Here is a 19,170-nt window from a genome sequence, read left to right on the forward strand (position 1 = left end):
TTAAAATGGCAAAGCGTTGCAAACTGCAACCGCCTACCAGATTATGCAGGATCTAAGGCTAACTCCCTGACATTCCTGCAGGAGTTGGCCCACGCAAATACTTGCATCTCAACAGGGGCGCCACGTGTAGGCCTCCTTGTACCCCCAGGAAATGAAGGGCAGCGCAAACGCCCCCACAAAGCATCCACTGCCCAGGAGCGCCGCAACTGCCCCCCACAGGGGGGGGGGCGAGAACGCATGAACGGTATACTCCCCAGACGCGACCTACGCCCGGAGAGAACCATCCATGCTGCCCCCCAAAGGATAGATGCCCTAATCTTGCGAATTTTGCTTACCTGTGGTGCATATGCGCATCCTGGGAGCAAACACACCAAAAGGGGCGAGGGGGGGAGCACAGACACACCCCCCGGTGCAACACTACTGCCGGGAGACCCATCCGCGCCCCCCACACAACACCCCCAAGAAAAAAGAACACACTGCATTGCAAAGGGAGAAACAGAGGTGTGTGCTTCTGACCAGTTTCACCTGACTTATATACTGGCTGCCTCAAGTCTACTGACTCATTCAAATTTGAATATTAACTGACTCTCGTCTAATTAAAATGGCAAAGCGTTGCAAACTGCAACCGCCTACCAGATTATGCAGGATCTAAGGCTAACTCCCTGACATTCCTGCAGGAGTTGGCCCACGCAAATACTTGCATCTCAACAGGGGCGCCACGTGTAGGCCTCCTTGTACCCCCAGGAAATGAAGGGCCCCACAAAGCATCCACTGCCCGGGAGCGCCGCAACTGCCACAACTGCCACAACTGCCCCCTCAAGTCTATTGACTCATTCAAATTTGAATATTAACTGACTCTCGTCTAATTAAAATGGCAAAGCGTTGCAAACTGCAATCGCCTACCAGATTATGCAGGATCTAAGGCTAACTCCCTGACATTCCTGCAGGAGTTGGCCCACGCAAATACTTGCATCTTAACAGGGGCGCCGCGTGTAGGCCTCCTTGTACCCCCAGGAAATGAAGGGCAGCGCAAACGCCCCCACAAAGCATCCACTGCCCGGGAGCGCCGCAACTGCCCCCCAAAGGGGGGGCAAGAACGCATGAACGGTATACTCCCCAGACGCGACCTACGCCCGGAGAGAACCATCCATGCTGCCCCCCAAAGGATAGATGCCTTAATCTTGCGAATTTTGCTTACCTGTGGTGCATATGCGCATCCTGGGAGCAAACACACCAAAAGGGGCGAGGGGGGGGAGCACAGACACACACCCCGGTGCAATACTACTGCCGGGGGACCCATCCGCGCCCCCCCCCCACACACACACACACACAACGCCCCCAAGAAAAAAGAAAGAACACACTGCATTGCAAAGGGAGAAACAGAGGTGTGTGCTTCTGACCAGTTTCACCTGACTTATATACTGGTTGCCTCAAGTCTATTGACTCATTCAAATTTGAATATTAACTGACTCTCGTCTAATTAAAATGGCAAAGCGTTGCAAACTGCAATCGCCTACCAGATTATGCAGGATCTAAGGCTAACTCCCTGACATTCCTGCAGGAGTTGGCCCACGCAAATACTTGCATCTCAACAGGGGCGCCGCGTGTAGCCCTTCTTGTACCCCCAGGAAATGAAGGGCAGCGCAAACGCCCCCACAAAGCATCCACTGCCCGGGAGCGCCGCAACTACCCCCCAAAGGGGGGGCGAGAACGCATGAACGGTATACTCCCCAGACACGACCTACACCCAGAGAGAACCATCCATGCTGCCCCCCAAAGGATAGATGCCCTAATCTTGCGAATTTTGCTTACCTGTGGTGCATATGCGCATCCTGGGAGCAAACACACCAAAAGGGGCAAGTGGGGGGGGAGCACAGACACACCCCCCGGTGCAACACTACTGCCGGGGGACCCATCCGCGCCCCCACACACACAACACCCCCAAGAAAAAAGAGCACACTGCATTGCAAAGGGAGAAACAGAGGTGTGTGCTTCTGACCAGTTTCACCTGACTTATATACTGGCTGCCTCAAGTCTATTGACTCATTCAAATTTGAATATTAACTGACTCTCGTCTAATTAAAATGGCAAAGCATTGCAAACTGCAATCGCCTACCAGATTATGCAGGATCTAAGGCTAACTCCCTGACATTCCTGCAGGAGTTGGCCCACGCAAATACTTGCATCTCAACAGGGGCGCCACATGTAGGCCTCCTTGTACCCCCAGGAAATGAAGGGCCCAAACGCCCCCACAAAGCATCCACTGCCCGGGAGCGCCGCAACTGCCCCCCACAGGGGGGGGGGGGGCGAGAACGCATGAACGGTATACTCCCCAGACGCGACCTACGCCCGGAGAGAACCATCCATGCTGCCCCCCAAAGGATAGATGCCCTAATCTTGCGAATTTTGCTTACCTGTGGTGCATATGCGCATCCTGGGAGCAAACACACCAAAAGGGGCGAGGGGGGGAGCACAGACACACCCCCCGGTGCAATACTACTGCCGGGGGACCCATCTGCGCCCCCCCCCCCCCCCACACACACACACACACACACACACAACGCCCCCAAGAAAAAAGAAAGAACACACTGTATTGCAAAGGGAGAAACAGAGGTGTGTGCTTCTCACCAGTTTCACCTGACTTATATACGGGTTGCCTCAAGTCTATTGACTCATTCAAATTTGAATATTAACTGACTCTCGTCTAATTAAAATGGCAAAGCGTTGCAAACTGCAATCGCCTACCAGATTATGCAGGATCTAAGGCTAACTCCCTGACATTCCTGCAGGAGTTGGCCCACGCAAATACTTGCATCTCAACAGGGGCGCCGCGTGTAGCCCTCCTTGTACCCCCAGGAAATGAAGGGCAGCGCAAACGCCCCCACAAAGCATCCACTGCCCGGGAGCGCCGCAACTACCCCCCAAAGGGGGGGCGAGAACGCATGAATGGTATACTCCCCAGACACGACCTACACCCAGAGAGAACCATCCATGCTGCCCCCCAAAGGATAGATGCCCTAATCTTGCGAATTTTGCTTACCTGTGGTGCATATGCGCATCCTGGGAGCAAACACACCAAAAGGGGCAAGTGGGGGGGAGCACAGACACACCCCCCGGTGCAACACTACTGCCGGGGGACCCATCCGCGCCCCCACACACACAACACCCCCAAGAAAAAAGAACACACTGCATTGCAAAGGGAGAAACAGAGGTGTGTGCTTCTGACCAGTTTCACCTGACTTATATACTGGCTGCCTCAAGTCTATTGACTCATTCAAATTTGAATATTAACTGACTCTCGTCTAATTAAAATGGCAAAGCGTTGCAAACTGCAATCGCCTACCAGATTATACAGGATCTAAGGCTAACTCCCTGACATTCCTGCAGGAGTTGGCCCACGCAAATACTTGCATCTCAACAGGGGCGCCGCGTGTAGGCCTCCTTGTACCCCCAGGAAATGAAGGGCAGCGCAAACGCCCCCACAAAGCATCCACTGCTCGGGAGCGCCGCAACTGCCCCCCACAGGGGGGGGGGCGAGAACGCATGAACGGTATACTCCCCAGACGCGACCTACGCCCGGAGAGAACCATCCATGCTGCCCCCCAAAGGATAGATGCCCTAATCTTGCGAATTTTGCTTACCTGTGGTGCATATGCGCATCCTGGGAGCAAACACACCAAAAGGGGCGAGGGGGGGCGCACAGACACACCCCCCGGTGCAACACTACTGCCGGGAGACCCATCCGCGCCCCCCCACACAACACCCCCAAGAAAAAAGAACACACTGCATTGCAAAGGGAGAAACAGAGGTGTGTGCTTCTGACCAGTTTCACCTGACTTATATACTGGCTGCCTCAAGTCTACTGACTCATTCAAATTTGAATATTAACTGACTCTCGTCTAATTAAAATGGCAAAGCGTTGCAAACTGCAACCGCCTACCAGATTATGCAGGATCTAAGGCTAACTCCCTGACATTCCTGCAGGAGTTGGCCCACGCAAATACTTGCATCTCAACAGGGGCGCCACGTGTAGGCCTCCTTGTACCCCCCAGGAAATGAAGGGCCCAAACGCCCCCACAAAGCATCCACTGCCCGGGAGCACCGCAACATCCCCCCACAGGGGGGGGGGGCGAGAACACATGAACGGTATACTCCCCAGACGCGACCTACGCCCGGAGAGAACCATCCATGCTGCCCCCCAAAGGATAGATGCCCTAATCTTGCGAATTTTGCTTACCTGTGGTGCACATGCGCATCCTGGGAGCAAAAACACCAAAAGGGGCGAGGGGGGGGAGCACAGACACACACCCCGGTGCAACACTACTGCCGGGGGACCCATCCGCGCCCCCCCCCGCACACAACACCCCCAAGAAAAAAGAACACTCTGCATTGCAAAGGGAGAAACAGAGGTGTGTGCTTCTTACCAGTTTCACCTGACTTATATACTGGGTGAGCCTTGATCCAGCAGGAGCAGCAGCAGCAACCTTCACAGTCCACCTTTGTGTGGCAGGAGGAGGATTTTGAGGACTTGGAGTAGTTGGAGGTCCATGACCTTAAAGAGGAGGGGGCACAGCGGAGTGCAGCTGCAGTGGTGCGGGGGTGGAGAGAGCAGGAGCAGGAATCAGAGGAGGAGGACAGCACTGGGGGTGATGAAGACGAGTATGTGTCAGCAGAGATGGCAGCCTTCTTCCTCATGGCAGTGCACATGCTGCAGTGCCTGTGCAAAGACCCAAAGGTGAAGCAGATGCGTGCTCGGGAGGACATCTGGATCACCCTGATGTTGAACCTACAGCTGAAGGGGAAGCTGACACAGTTCCTGTCTGTAGGAGGAGACCGTGTGCACCAAATGAGGGACTTGCAGCAGATTCTGGTTCGGCGCTTGGAGGAAGCCTTCCCCCAGACTCCCACGCCCCTGCTGTCACAGTCCAGCCACCACAGCCGCAGGTGCCTGCATCCAGAAGCAGCATGCAACCAATAAACCTGCTGTCCCTGACAAAGGCGCTCTACACCACGCCAGTACCGCTGCCGACTGAGAAGGTGCCTGCAGCAGCATCTGGCTATCAAAGCCAGAACCAGCACCTGACCCGGATGGTGGCCGACTACATGGGGTCCTACAGCTTGACACCGACACCCCTGTGGACCCCTTGGATTACTGGGTCAAGCACCTGGATATCTGGAGCGAGCTGGCACAGTACCCCCTGGAAGTGCTTTCCTGCCCGCCTTCCAGCGTACTGTCAGAAAGGTGCTTCAGTGCGGCCGGTGGCGTGGTCACCGAGAAGCGCTCTTGTCTGTCCCCCCAGTCTGTGGACAGACTGACTTTTCTAAAAATGAACCAGGCTTGGGCGGTTGGTGAGTTCCTGATCCCTGTTTTTGGCAAGAGGGGGAAATGAAGTAGCTGAGTGGGAATCACTATGCTTGCCTCACCACCCTTTACCACCATAACTTCCTGGCTCCATCTTCATTAAGCCAGGTTCAAATTTTTTTTACAGCCGTGTACCAACACTCGGTGCCATAGCGATTCTCTGAACACAATAGCTGTGTAATTATTTTGGAGGTGTCTGTGCTGTCCAAGTTGTGGGCAACTACGGCAGTACGACCGCTTCCTGGAACCTTTTCTTTTTTAATGTTTTACCTGTGCCGTGGTACTACCAACACTAGGTGCCATAGCGATTCTATGAACACAATAGCTGTGTAATTTTTGGGGAGGTGCCTGTGCTGTCCAAGTTGTGGGGAGGCCCCAACTGCGGCAGTACGACCTCTTCATGGAACCTCTCCTTTTTTAATGTTTTACCTATGCCATGGTACTACCAACACTAGGTGCCATAGCAATTCTATGAACACGATAGCTGTGTAATTTTTTGGGAGGTGTCTGTGCTGTCCAAGTTGTGGGGAGGCCCCAACTGCGGCAGTATGACCGCTTCCTGAAACCTCTCCTTTTTTCATGTTTTACCTGTGCCGTGGTACTACCAACACTAGGTGCCATATCGATTCTATGAACACAATAGCTGTGTAATTTTTGGGAGGTGTCTGTGCTGTCCAAGTTGTGGGGAGGCCCCAACTGCGGCAGTATGACCGCTTCCTGGAACCTCTTCTTTTTTAATGTTTTACCTGTGCCGTGGTACTACCAACACTAGGTGCCATAGCGATTCTATGAACACAATAGCTGTGTAATTTTTGGGGAGGTGTCTGTGCTGTCCAAGTTGTGGGGAGGCCCCAACTGTGGCAGTACGACCGCTTCCTGGAACCTCTCCTTTTTTAATGTTTTACCTGTGCCATGGTACTACCAACACTAGATGCCATAGCGATTCTATGAACACAATAGCTGTGTAATTTTTTGGGAGGTGTCTGTGCTGTCCAAGTTGTGGGGAGGCCCCAACTGCGGCAGTACGACCGCTTCTTGGAACCTCTCCTTTTTTAATGTTTTACCTGTGCCGTGGTACTACCAACACTAGGTGCCATAGCGATTCTATGAACACAATAGCTGTGTAATTTATTTGGAGGTGTCTGTGCTGTCCAAGTTGTGGGGAGGCCCCAACTGCGGCAATACGCTTCCTGGAACCTTGTCCTGATGTTAATTGACAACCATTTGTTTTTTTTTGTTGGGGGGGGGGATTTTAAGTCCCAACATCATCAATTAGTGTTCCCCTTTACAAAATAATGATGCTACATGCCTCATATACCCTAATAAAACATTTTTAAAGCAATTTAAAGGCCACTTCCGGTTTTCTATCTGGATATCCGAATCCGCCGGATACTGCGGTTGGATATTCGATTCTAATTCTGATCGGAAAATTTTGAACTCGGATATCCGACTCCTTCTTGAAGCACTACAACATGAAGCCACTCATGTAGCTCTAAGTACTCAAAGCTGACAATGACCAGGACCTGAATTCCTGTGGGCCAATAAGCACTACAGATTCCTTTGCTTGCTCCTCCCACCCATAGAAATTTGGTGGTGGTGATTCCTTGATTAGCCTTCTCCTCTTTATATTCTTCTCCTTCACCTACAAACCCCTCATCTTCCAAAATTAGTCTTCCTCCATCTGTAGCCAGTCTGGAATAGAGACATGTGACTGATAAGATGAAGACTGATCCTTTGGCTACTTATGTTCTTAGGCTAAATTCCTTTCCCTATCTGTTCAAGCAGTCAGACATGTAAAATGACCCTGGGCAGGTTTTAAAATAACAATTTGAGTTTACCTCGGGCTTCCTCTAGCCCACCGTAGGCTATAGGCCGTGACAGGGGCGCCTCTGGCCATTTTGTCACTCCAGGCAAGGAAACCTAAGCAAGGCAAGGAAACCTAAGCAAGGCAAGGAAAGCCAAGAGCAAAGAGGACTATGTGGAAAAATGGAGGCGTGAAATAAAACAGTCACAAAAGCTAGCCATATACCAGTCTCTACAAAGAGAATATAAAATGGCCCCATACCTGGAAAAGCTCCAAAACTCTCAAGAGAGGAAAATCCTGAGTGTCTACAGATTGAGTGCTCACAACCTCGAAATAGAGTCTGGGAGACACAGACAGACGTACAAACCCAGGGAGGAGAGACTATGCCAACACTGTGAGCAGAAGACCCTTGAGGATTAAAGCCACTTCCTGCTGCACTGCCCCAAATATATACCGCAACCAGGGACATTTACTTTAAGAAATTGTTGGAACTATTCCCAGACTTTCTCACATTAGAAGATGAGAGAAAAACATATATCCTACTGGGAGAAGAGGAATCCACAGTGACAACCACTGCACACTATGTCACCGCATGCCACAGACTGAGAGGAGCATAACGGAACTGTAAACCTAAAAAATGTCCACATACTGCTTAGCCATTGTCCCCCTACCCCACCCCCTTCCATGTCCCCCTTTTCCCCTTGCTTGGCAATAACTGTAATTAATCTTGGTCATGCCAATAAAGCTATCTTTGATTTGATTTGATTTGATTTGAGAGGAGGAAAAGACAGCCAGCACTAGGGGAAGGGGGGGAAACAAAGGTGAATGAGGGAGAGAGGAGGAGTAGAGTTGGGCCGAACGGTTCGCCGGCGAACGTGGTTCGCGCGAACTTAGGTGGTTCGCGTGCGGGTACCGCACGCGAACGTTTTGCGGAAGAAGTTAGGTTCGCCCCATAATGCACCTGAGGGTCAACTTTGACCCTCTACATCACAGTCAGCAGGCCCAGTGTAGCCAATTAGGCTACACTAGCCCCTGGAGCCCCACCCCCCTTATATAAGGCAGGCAGCGGCGGCCATTACGGCCACTCGTGTGCCTGCATTAGTGAGAGTAGGGCGAGCTGCTGCAGTCTCTCATATAGGGAAAGATTAGTTAGGCTTAACTTCTTCCTGGCTGCATACCTGTTCTGTTCAGTGAGCCCTCAGCCCACTGCATACCTGTACTGTGATCCTGCCACTGCATACCTGTTCAGTGATCCTGCCACTGCATACCTGTTCTGTGAACCCACCCACCACCACTGCATACCTGTTCAGTGATCCTGCCACTGCATACCTGTTCTGTGAACACACCCACCACTGCATACCTGTTCAGTGATCCTGCTGCCACTGCATACCTGTTCTGTGAACCCACCACTGCATACTTGTTCTGTGAACCCACCCACCACTGCATACCTGTTCAGTGATCCTGCTGCCACTGCATACCTGTTCTGTGAACCCACCACTGCATACCTGTTCTGTGAACCCACCCACCACTGCATACCTGTTCAGTGATCCTGCTGCCACTGCATACCTGTTCTGTGAACCCACCACTGCATACCTGTTCTGTGAACCCACCACTGCATACCTGTTCAGTGAACCTGCCACTGCATACCTGTTCTGTTCAGTGGACCCGCCACTGTATACCTGTTTAGTGAACCCGCCACTGCATACCTGTTCTGTTCAGTGGAGTTTGATGTGTCAGTGTGAAGCAGTACCTTAATTACACTACCTGATTGATGTATACACATGCAAGATGTTTTAAAGCACTTTAGGCCTGTCATTTAGCATTCAATGTGATTTCTGCCCTTAAAACGCTGCTTTTCGTCAAATCCAGATTTTTCCCGGGGACTTTTGGCGTGTATCCCACTCCGCCATGCCCCCCTCCAGGTGTTAGACCCCTTGAAACATCTTTTCCATCACTTTTGTGGCCAGCATAATTATTTTTTTTTTTTTAAAGTTCGCATCCCCATTGAAGTCTATTGCGGTTCGCGAACTTTAACGCGAACCGAACCTTCCGCGGAAGTTCGCGAACCCGGTTCGCGAACCTAAAATCGGAGGTTCGGCCCAACTCTAAGGAGGAGTGGAGAGAGACTGAGAATAGCCTGACATGGAGCAGAGAACTTATCTGTATTGCAGCCACATAACACAGAGGCGACTTGCCTGTAATGTGACTCCTGTCCTGCCTGTCTCTCACACAAGGTTGCAGCAGCCACATGGAGTCTAGGGACTGTCGAAAACTTTTCAACCTGCGTAATACCTTATCTAGCTGACCACCTGCAGTCTTTACAATGATGAGAAAGCAGACATAGTTTTTTTCTAAGGACACTGTAGGAGGCAAGCCTCTCTTCTGCATCATGCTGTGTACATTTACCAGCTTGCCATCAAATTGTACATTTATTTCCCTCAACCAGCCTAGTGCTTCACATTGCCTTATATATTGTGCACATGATTTTAGGTGCTGTGGTAGTGGGCTGAACAGGGAGTAAGCACATAATTGTAGGTGCTGGGGGGAAGTGATGTGCTGGGAGGGAGTGAACACATGATTGAGGCCTGGAACTCACGACAAAACGCTATGACTAATCGCAATCGCTTTTGTATGAGCAGTTTGTAAGTAGTGTTGGGCGAACACCTAGATGTTCGGGTTCGCGAATGTTCGCCGAACATCGCCGCGATGTTCGGGTGTTCGCGCCGAACTCCGAACATAATGGAAGTCATTGGGGACCCGAACTTTCGTGCTTTGTAAAGCTTCCTTACATGCTACATACCCCAAATTTGCAGGGTATGTGCACCTTGGGAGTGGGTACAAGAGGAAAAAAATATTTGAAAAAGAGATTATAGTTTTTGAGAAAATTGATTGTAAAGTTTCAAAGGAAAAACTGTCTTTTAAATGTGGAAAATGTCATGTTTCTTTGCACAGGTAACATGCTTTTTGTCGCCATGCAGTCATAAATGTAATACAGAGAAGAGGTTCCAGGAAAAGGGACCGGTAACGCTAACCCAGCACAAGCAGCAGAACACGTAATGGAACAGGAGGAGGCGCAGGAGGAGAAGACCACGCTTTTTGAGACACAACATCCCAGGCCTTGCATGAGGACAAATAGCGTGCGGATATAGCAATGCTTTTTGCCGCCATGCAGTCATAAATGTAATAAAGATGAGAGGTTCAATAAACAGGGACCGGCAACGCTAACCCAGCAGCAGCAGCAGCAGCACACGTGATGGAACAGGAGGAGGCGCAGGAGGAGAAGGCCACGCTTTTTGAGACGCAACCCAGGCCTTGCATGAGGACAAATAGCGTGCGGATATAGCAATGCGCAAGCCGGCAATCTGCGTTCTGGGAAAAAATGCCACGCACTAGTAGGAAAAGAGCACACTGCAATAGACATGTAAAGTGCAATGTAAATCAGCAAAATGGCTGTAATTCACTATTTGAAGCAGATTGCAAGTGGGAAAGGGCCCCAGCGTGTGTGTTTGTGTGTGTGTGTGTGTGTGTGTGCGTGCGTGCGTGCGTGCGTGCGTGTGTGTAGGGGGGGGAGGGATGTAGGGAGCTTATAATTGAGGACGCTGATAGGCTGGGGAGTGAGTAAGCAAATAACTGGTAGTGCAGAGAGAGCAAGGGCAAACTGTATGCTACCTAGTGTAAAGTGAATGCTGGAGGGTGGTTAAAGCTAAGTGAAGGAGCTGGGTGGAGGGGATTTGTGACTAGGCTGTGTGTTTATGCAGGGAGATGGGGCAGCAGGCACAGCATGTGTGAGCAGATGGGAGATAGCACACTGACTCAGTAGATCACAGCCGTTTGGAGGATGTTATGTGTAGTACCTGGCAGCACCGGCGTACCTACCGGGGATGCGACCCCCTCAGCCGCAGGGGGGGCCCGGAGCTGCTCTGGGGCACGCTCACTGTGCGTGGGGGGAGCGCTGCTCTGGACCCCCCAGCAAGGTGCTCAACTGGCCGCTACGCCAGTTCATTCCCCGCACTGCAGCCCTGCTCCAGTAGCCTGCATAGTCTCCGGCAGGCAGAGCAGGGCTACGGCAAGATGGCCGCCGAAGAAGCCCTGCTCTGGAGACTATTTGTGTCTCTAGTACAGGGCTTCGGCAGCCATCTTGCCGTAGCCCTGCACTCTGCCTGTCAGCGCGGGAGATGTGCTGCAGGAGGACTCGGGGAGCTGCGAGCCAGATGCCGGGAGAGGAGAAGACTTCTGTCAGGTAAGTGAATTGTTTTTTTTTTCACAGGTGCATTTTTTTTTCTAGTGTCTGCTGCCTACATTGTGATTTTCAGGTGTCTGCTGCCCACATTACAATTTTCTGGTCACTGCTGCCCACATTAGGATTTTCAGGTGTCTGCTGCCCACATTACTATTTTCTGGTGTCTGCTGCCCACATTGCGATTTTCTGGTGACTGCTGCCCACATTAGGATTTTCAGGTGACTGCTGCCCACATTACGATTTTCAGGTGACTGCTGCCCACATTACGATTTTCTGGTCACTGCTGCCCACATTGCGATTTTCTGGTGACTGCTGCCCACATTGCGATTTTCAGGTGTCTGCTGCCCACATTGCGATTTTCAGGTGTCTGCTGCCCACATTGCGATTTTCTGGTGTCTGCTGCCCACATTAGGATTTTCTGGTGACTGCTGCCCACATTGCGATTTTCTGGTGACTGCTGCCCACATTGCGATTTTCTGGTGTATGCTGCCCACATTAGGATTTTCTGGTGACTGCTGCCCACATTGCGATTTTCTGGTGACTGCTGCCCACATTGCGATTTTCTGGTGACTGCTGCCCACATTAGGATTTTCTGGCCCACATTACGATTTTCTGGTGAACACTGCCCACGTTACGATTGTCTGATGAATGCTGTCCACGTTACGATTTTCTGGTGAACGCTGCCCACATTACGATTTTCTGGTGAACTCTGCCCACATTACGATTTTCTGTCCCACATTACGATTTTCTGGTGAACACTGCCCACGTTACGATTGTCTGATGAATGCTGTCCACATTACGATTTTCTGGTGAACGCTGCCCACATTACGATTTTCTGGCCCACATTACGATTTTCTGGTGAACACTGCCCACGTTACGATTGTCTGGTGAATGCTGTCCATGTTACAATTTTCTGGTGAACGCTGCCCACATTACGATTTTCTGGTGAACTCTGCCCACATTACGATTTTCTGTCCCACATTACGATATTCTGGTGAACACTGCCCACATTACGATTGTCTGGTGAATGCTGTCCACGTTACAATTTTCTGGTGACTGCTGCTTGCGTTACGATTTTCTGGTGACTGGTGCCCACATTACGATTTTCTGGTGAACTCTGCCCACATTACGATTTTATGGTGACTGGTGCCCACATTACGATTTTCTGGTGAACTCTGCCCACATTACGATTTTCTAAAGGCCCACATTACGATTTTCTGGTGAACTCTGCCCACATTACGATTTTCTGGCCCACATTACGATTGTCTGGTAAAATGCTGCCCACTTTACAATTAATTTACAGTGAAACGCTGCCCCATTACGATTATTTGGCACCTATGGGGGGGGCCCCATCCAAATATTCGCAGGGGGGCCCAGTGATTTCTAGTTACGCCCCTGCCTGGCAGCCTTCTATCCGTAGTCCATGCTGGCTAGAGAATGCAGCATTTAAAACTCCCGGCTAATCCTCTCTCAGCTCTGACAGGGACAGCGCTGCTAGTTACAAGCAGCTAATTACAAGCTGATCCTCTCTGGTCTCCACTCTCCAGTGTTGTTAAGGGGGGGCTGGGCGAATGAGTCACTGGCTGCTAGCACTAGCAGGCTTCTGGGAAGAAGCCTGGAAGTGTAACTGAAAAAAAACCTCTTCTTCTGCAGGAAAAAAAGTGTCCTTGTGCTACTCACATCTGCCTGGCTCTTCTTCGCCCTCCCCTTCCCAGCGCCAACTGCTACTCATCATAACATGTCACCACGCATGCGCAGGACTCTCACGCCAGCCGGTGTTATGCCACATAACGTTTGCAGTGAGGACTCATACTGGCAACTTCAGACAGAAGTCGCCAATTAACAGAGCCACCAGTGGGACCGGGAGAGAAGCCATGAGGATGCCAGGGGGATTTGCTGACTACGGTGGGGTGGAGAAAGCCCCTGGAAAGTTCAAATTGTGATTTTAAAACCTGCTCAGGGTCCCTTTAAGTCACTTCCTCAAAGAACCTTAAAATGGCGCATGCATCTTCATCATGCAAAAAAAAAAAATACATTATATTGTAGTTAACCACTTGAGGACTGTAGTGTTAAACCCGCGTAAAGACCAGGCCATTTTTTGCTAAATTGGCCATTGCAGCGTTAAGGCCGCACAACTCAGCACACAAGTGATCCCCCCCCCTACCCCCACCCCCTTTTATTCTCCACCAACAGAGCTTTCTGTTGCTGGGGTCAAATTGCTCCCCCAGTGTTTGTTTTTTTTTGTTTGTTTGTTTTTTATAAATATTTACGTTATGTTCTTTATTATTTTGAAAAAAAACTCCCTCCCCCCAGCCAGCCAATCACGGCGATCGGCTGTCACAGGCTTCAGCCTATGAGAGCTGATCGCTCTTCTGTGTCCCTGGGGGACAGCTCCACTCCACCATCCAAGCAGGAATGCGCACATAAGCGTGCGTGATCTCCTGAAAAACAGGCCTGCAGAACCTTACGCCAATCGGTGTTAGGCGGTCCTGACTATAAGTACCACATATATTTGTTTATTGCATCAAGGTTTTTTTTACTTTGTCACAAACCTCTATTGAAACAAAATCATAAAAAAAGCATCATTTTAACTACATTATAAAAAGCTATGTTGAAAATTATGACCTTTGTGTTGTTAGGGTCAATTCCGACCAAGTTATAATATAGGATTATAGGACAATAATAAGTGCCAAAACTAAAATCATAAACACATTCTCAACTCAGTAACACTGTCAGACAACATCCCACTGACATCCAAATCCACTCTCAACCCCATGCCCGATAGTTAAGCCTCGTACACATGACTGACTTAAATTGGCTGAGGTGGCCAATATCGACCACCTCAGCAGACAATCAGGCCTGTGTACAGTACCCAGCAACCCCCCACCCCCAACCTGCGAGCAATTCACAGAGGGGATCTACTCAACCCCAGTGATGCTGATCCCCCCACTGATCCAATTGCTAGCACCGCTCCTCCACCCACTGCGTGATGTCACAGATGTGCCGCTCATCGTCCCTCCATCGTCCCCACATAGCAACACAGCACATCGTCATCTACACAGCTGACATGCATGTGTGCAGCCCGGCCCAGCAATGTTGCCTAAGGGGATCAGGTCCTGATCCGATACAGGCAACATGAGTTGTCAGTGTGTATGTGGCCTAAGGGAGGGGCTTATATCTTTACCTGCTTGTCTCCTTGCTTGAACAAACAAAGTAAACAAAGATGGACATGTAAAGCATTTGGACCAATACATTTTAGAGTTGCTGACTTGCAAAGATTTACAGGAAGCCAAATACTGGATTTAATCTTGGATGAAAATGAGGCAGAGGACACAGAGCCGCATAGTAATATGGATGAGCAGGTTTCTGAGGAGGAAGAGGAAGTAGAGTATAGAATACACAGACACATTTGATGAGTATGATGAGGAAGCCAAGAGTGCTGAATCTGCTCCTTTTCCTGCTGTAGCTCCTTCTACTGATGTTTCACCCTGGGCTTTAGGTAACAGTAGATGAAAGTTTTGTCTCTTTACATGGAAATTGCCCCTTCCAGCAGTATATCCCCCAGGGGCGTTGCTAGGATCCAAAAAAATCTGGGGCACTTTTGGGCACTCCAGCTAGAAAATGGGTGCTGCCATGCACCAGAATGTGGGTGTGGTCATGGGTGGGGCCAAATTTACATGAAGTTAACAGCGGTCTAAGTAGGCCTGCCCAGCAAAATGTTGGATGAAGCCCCCTCCTCTCCACTAATACAAAGAAAAAAAAGAAGCACATCATATGTGAATAGGCAGTGTCACTTAAACATAACTAGGCAGGCAAAGTTACTTGGCTTCTGTGCAGGCTAGTCTGGCTTTCTGCTGGGCAGGCTGACCTGCTGCCCGTCCCCCCATAGCGTTCCCTGACCTTCTAGTGGACCCCCTCCTATGCTCCAATGAGCCTCTCATTCAGGCACCACAACTCCCAGCATGCCCCCATAGGAGAATGACAGCTCCCTGCATACCCCATAAAGGCATTACAGTGCATAGCATGACACCACAGCACCCAGTATGCCCACATAGAGGCACCACAGCACCCAGCATACCCCCGATTGATGCACCACAGCTCCCTGCATGCCCACATTAAGGTATCACAGCAGCCTGCATTGCACCACAGCACCCATATGCCCACATAGAAGCACCACAGCACCCAGCATACCCCCTATTGTTGCACCACAGCTCCCAGCATACCTACCATTGAGGTAACACAGCTGACTCTGCCTGGGTGACATCCGGGGCACTCCAGAATAGATCTGGGGCATGTGCCACTGATCTTTGGGGCTAGCAATGCCCCTGATATCCCCAGTAAGCCAGGCAATGCTGCATAAATCTGGGCAGCCTGTGATGCTAAAACAAGCTATGCATGGAAGCTACAGATTCACACAGGCAAACCTGCAAGTGGCATTCATGAAAAAAAAACAAGAAAACGTGTAGTCTTTGATATGACTACTGGACCACCTGTCACAATATCACGTGTGACAATTTTTATTTTTTTTACCAGCTACGACAAACACTTCTCAAGAGGAAACTCACCATTGTAGGCCCAATAATAATAATAAAAAAAAAACCTGAGCTGCCCACTGAAACTTTGCAGGTGGAGGACAGGGCTCTACTTTCTTCATAATTCGCTTTTACAGACCCCACTACTGTTTCATATTGTCCCAAAAATAGTCTGCTACATCTAAAAGTGACAAAAAGCCCACAATTATCCTGGATTAAAATAAAAACAAAGCAGGAGTGGATAGCCTGGACAAGTTGACTGCTACCTACACTTGTCAGCAAATTACCAAAAGAGGACCGATGGTTGTGTGTTATAACATCCTTGATGTGTCTGCATATGATGCATTTGTGTTATGGACCAAAATGCACCAGGATGAAACTCAACAAATAGTAACAAGTGGAGAATATGTGAGGAACTAGGAAGTTCCCTTGTCAAGGCACACTTTGTGCAAAGGTAATGGGTGTCCTGAGGTCCAATAGCAGTGGCCTGGATCAGACAATGTAGAGTTGAACAAGCACTCCATCCATAACATCAACAACGCAAAGAGTACAACACCATTGAGGCCATCTTATTCTAAAAGAAAGAGGTGTCAGGTCTGCCCAAGCAATAAGGACATTGTGCTTCTACCGCAAAAAAATATATCTGCATGTAATAAAGGATCTGGTTAAAAAGGGCTCCATATATAAACGACATTCAAATTTTTTAGTAAAATAGGCACCAGGATATGCCATAAAATATTGTTTATAATACTGTTATTCTACTATTCCCCACTGTAACATCTATTTTTATGTTACTAAAATAAGCACCATTAAAAGTGATAAAATGTTGTTTTATTTACCGATATTGTACTACTTCATTCATATAGTAAAATATCTTTAATACTTACTGATATTTTACTATAGCCTAATCTTTCCCTACTCTCACAAAGAACCTTCACCTGTTGGTGCCTAACCTTAAACCCCCTGGTGGTGCCTAACCTTAACCTTCATGGTTGTTGTTAACCTTAAGATGCCCCTGACAGTGCCTAACCTTAACCCCTCAGGTGGTGCCTAACCCTAAGACCCCCCTGGTGGTGCCTAACATTAACCCTTTTTGGTGGTGCCTAACCTTAATCCCCCCTGGAGGTTGCCTAACCTTAAAGGACCTCTGTCAAGAAAATCTTAAAATGTAAAATACATGTAAACATATACAAATAAGAAGTACATTTCTTCCAGAGTATAATGAGCCATAAATTACTTTTCTCCTATGTTGCTGTCACTTACAGTAAGTAGTAGAAATTTGACATTACCGACAGATTTTGAACTAGCCAATCTTCTCATGGGGGGTTCTCAGGGTTTTCTTTATTTTTTGAAAGCACTTAGTGAATAGCAGTTTCTCCGTCCAACTGCCAAAAAAATGAACAGTGAGCGGGGAGGCTGGTCAGTATCTTTGTATAAATGTTTTTCAGGGAATGTCTTTATAAACAATAAAGGCCATGCCAAGAACCCTCCATGAAGAGATGGACTAACCCAACCCTGTCGGTAATGTCAGATTTCTACTTCCTACTATAAGTGACAGCAACATAGGAGAAAAGTAATTTATGGCTCATTTCACTCAGGAAGAAACGTACTTCTTATTTGTATGTGTTTTACATTTTAAGATTTTCGTGACACTTCCTCTTTAAAGGGAGTCTGAAGCAAATACAAAAAAAAGATACTCACCTAAGGAGAGGGAAGGCTCTGGGTCCTATAGAGCCTTCCCATTCCTCCTACGATCCCTGCGTTCCACCGCTGGCTTACCTGTTAGCAGTTGCCGACTGATGAGTCAGAGACTGCCCTTTCTTCCACTGCGGGAGGCCTCGGCAGTCTTCAAGAGCCCGAGTTTAAAGGGATACTGTAGGGGGGGGGGGGGGGGCGGGGGAAAATGAGTTGAACTTACCCAGGGCTTCTAACGGTCCCCCGCAGACATCCTGTGCCCGCGCAGCCACTCACCGATGCTCCCTCCCACCCCGCCTCCGGTTCACTTCTGGAATTTCAGACTTTAAAGTCTGAAAACCACTGCGCCTGCATTGCCATGTCCTCAATCCCACTGATGTCACCAGGAGCGTACTGTGCAGACACAGACCATACTGGGCCTGCACAGTATGCTCCTGGTTACATCAGCGGGATCGAGGACAAGGCTACGCAGGCGCAGTGGTTTTCAGACTTTAAAGTCTGAAATTCCAGAAGTGAACCAGAGGCGGGGCCGGAGCATCGGTGAGTGGCTGTGCGGGCACAGGATGTCTGCGGGGGACCATTAGAAGCCCCGGGTAAGTTCAACTCATTTTCCCCCGACCCCCCTACAGTGTCCCTTTAACTATTTCACATTCCTGGACGTGAAACTCACGTCCAGGAAGCCATGTGCGCTCCTGCGCGTCCACGCGGCCGATCGCGCGCGTGCACGCGCGCGATCGGCCGGCGGTTTGTTAGTCAGTGAATCAGTGAATCGGGCAACGGTGCCCGATCACTGATTCCTCTCCCCCGCAGAAAAAGCGACAGCTTCTCTCGGAAGCTACGCTTTTTCTGCTTCCTATGTCGCTCTAAGCGTACGTGGTACGCTTAGAGTGACGTCACTGTAAACAACTCATGGCTGCCATCTTGTGGCCAAAAAGTAAACTACATCTAAATGTTAAATAAAAATAAAAATACACATATATTTACAAAAAAAATACAATTTCAATCCCACCCTCCCAAAAATACTCACATAAAATGTTTAATTAAAAAAAAAAAAAACATTACAATTAAAAAAAAAAAAAAACACAAATATTTACCTAAGGGTCTAAACTTTTTAAATATCTATGTAAAGATGAAATATTTCTTTTTTTTTTTTATTATAAGCTTGTAAATAGTGATGAATGCAAAACGGAAAAAATGCACTTTTATTTCCAAATAAAATATTGTCGCCATACATTGTGATAGGGACATAATTTAAATAGTGTAATAAACGGGACAAATGGGCATATACAATACGTGGGTTTTAATTATGGAGGCATGTATTATTTTAAAACTATAATTGCCGAAAAGTGAGAAATAATGATTTGTTTCCGTTTTCTTCTTATTCTTCCTTTTAAAATGCATTTACAGTAAAGTGGCTCTTAGTAAAATGTACCCCCCAAAGAAAGCCTAATTGGTGGCGGAAAAAACAAGATATAGATCAGTTCATTGTGATAAGTAGTAATAAAGTTATAGGCTAATGAATGGGAGGTGAACATTG

The sequence above is a fragment of the Hyperolius riggenbachi genome, chromosome 11 (genome assembly GCF_040937935.1).
Source record: "Hyperolius riggenbachi isolate aHypRig1 chromosome 11, aHypRig1.pri, whole genome shotgun sequence".
Lineage (NCBI taxonomy): Eukaryota > Metazoa > Chordata > Amphibia > Anura > Hyperoliidae > Hyperolius > Hyperolius riggenbachi.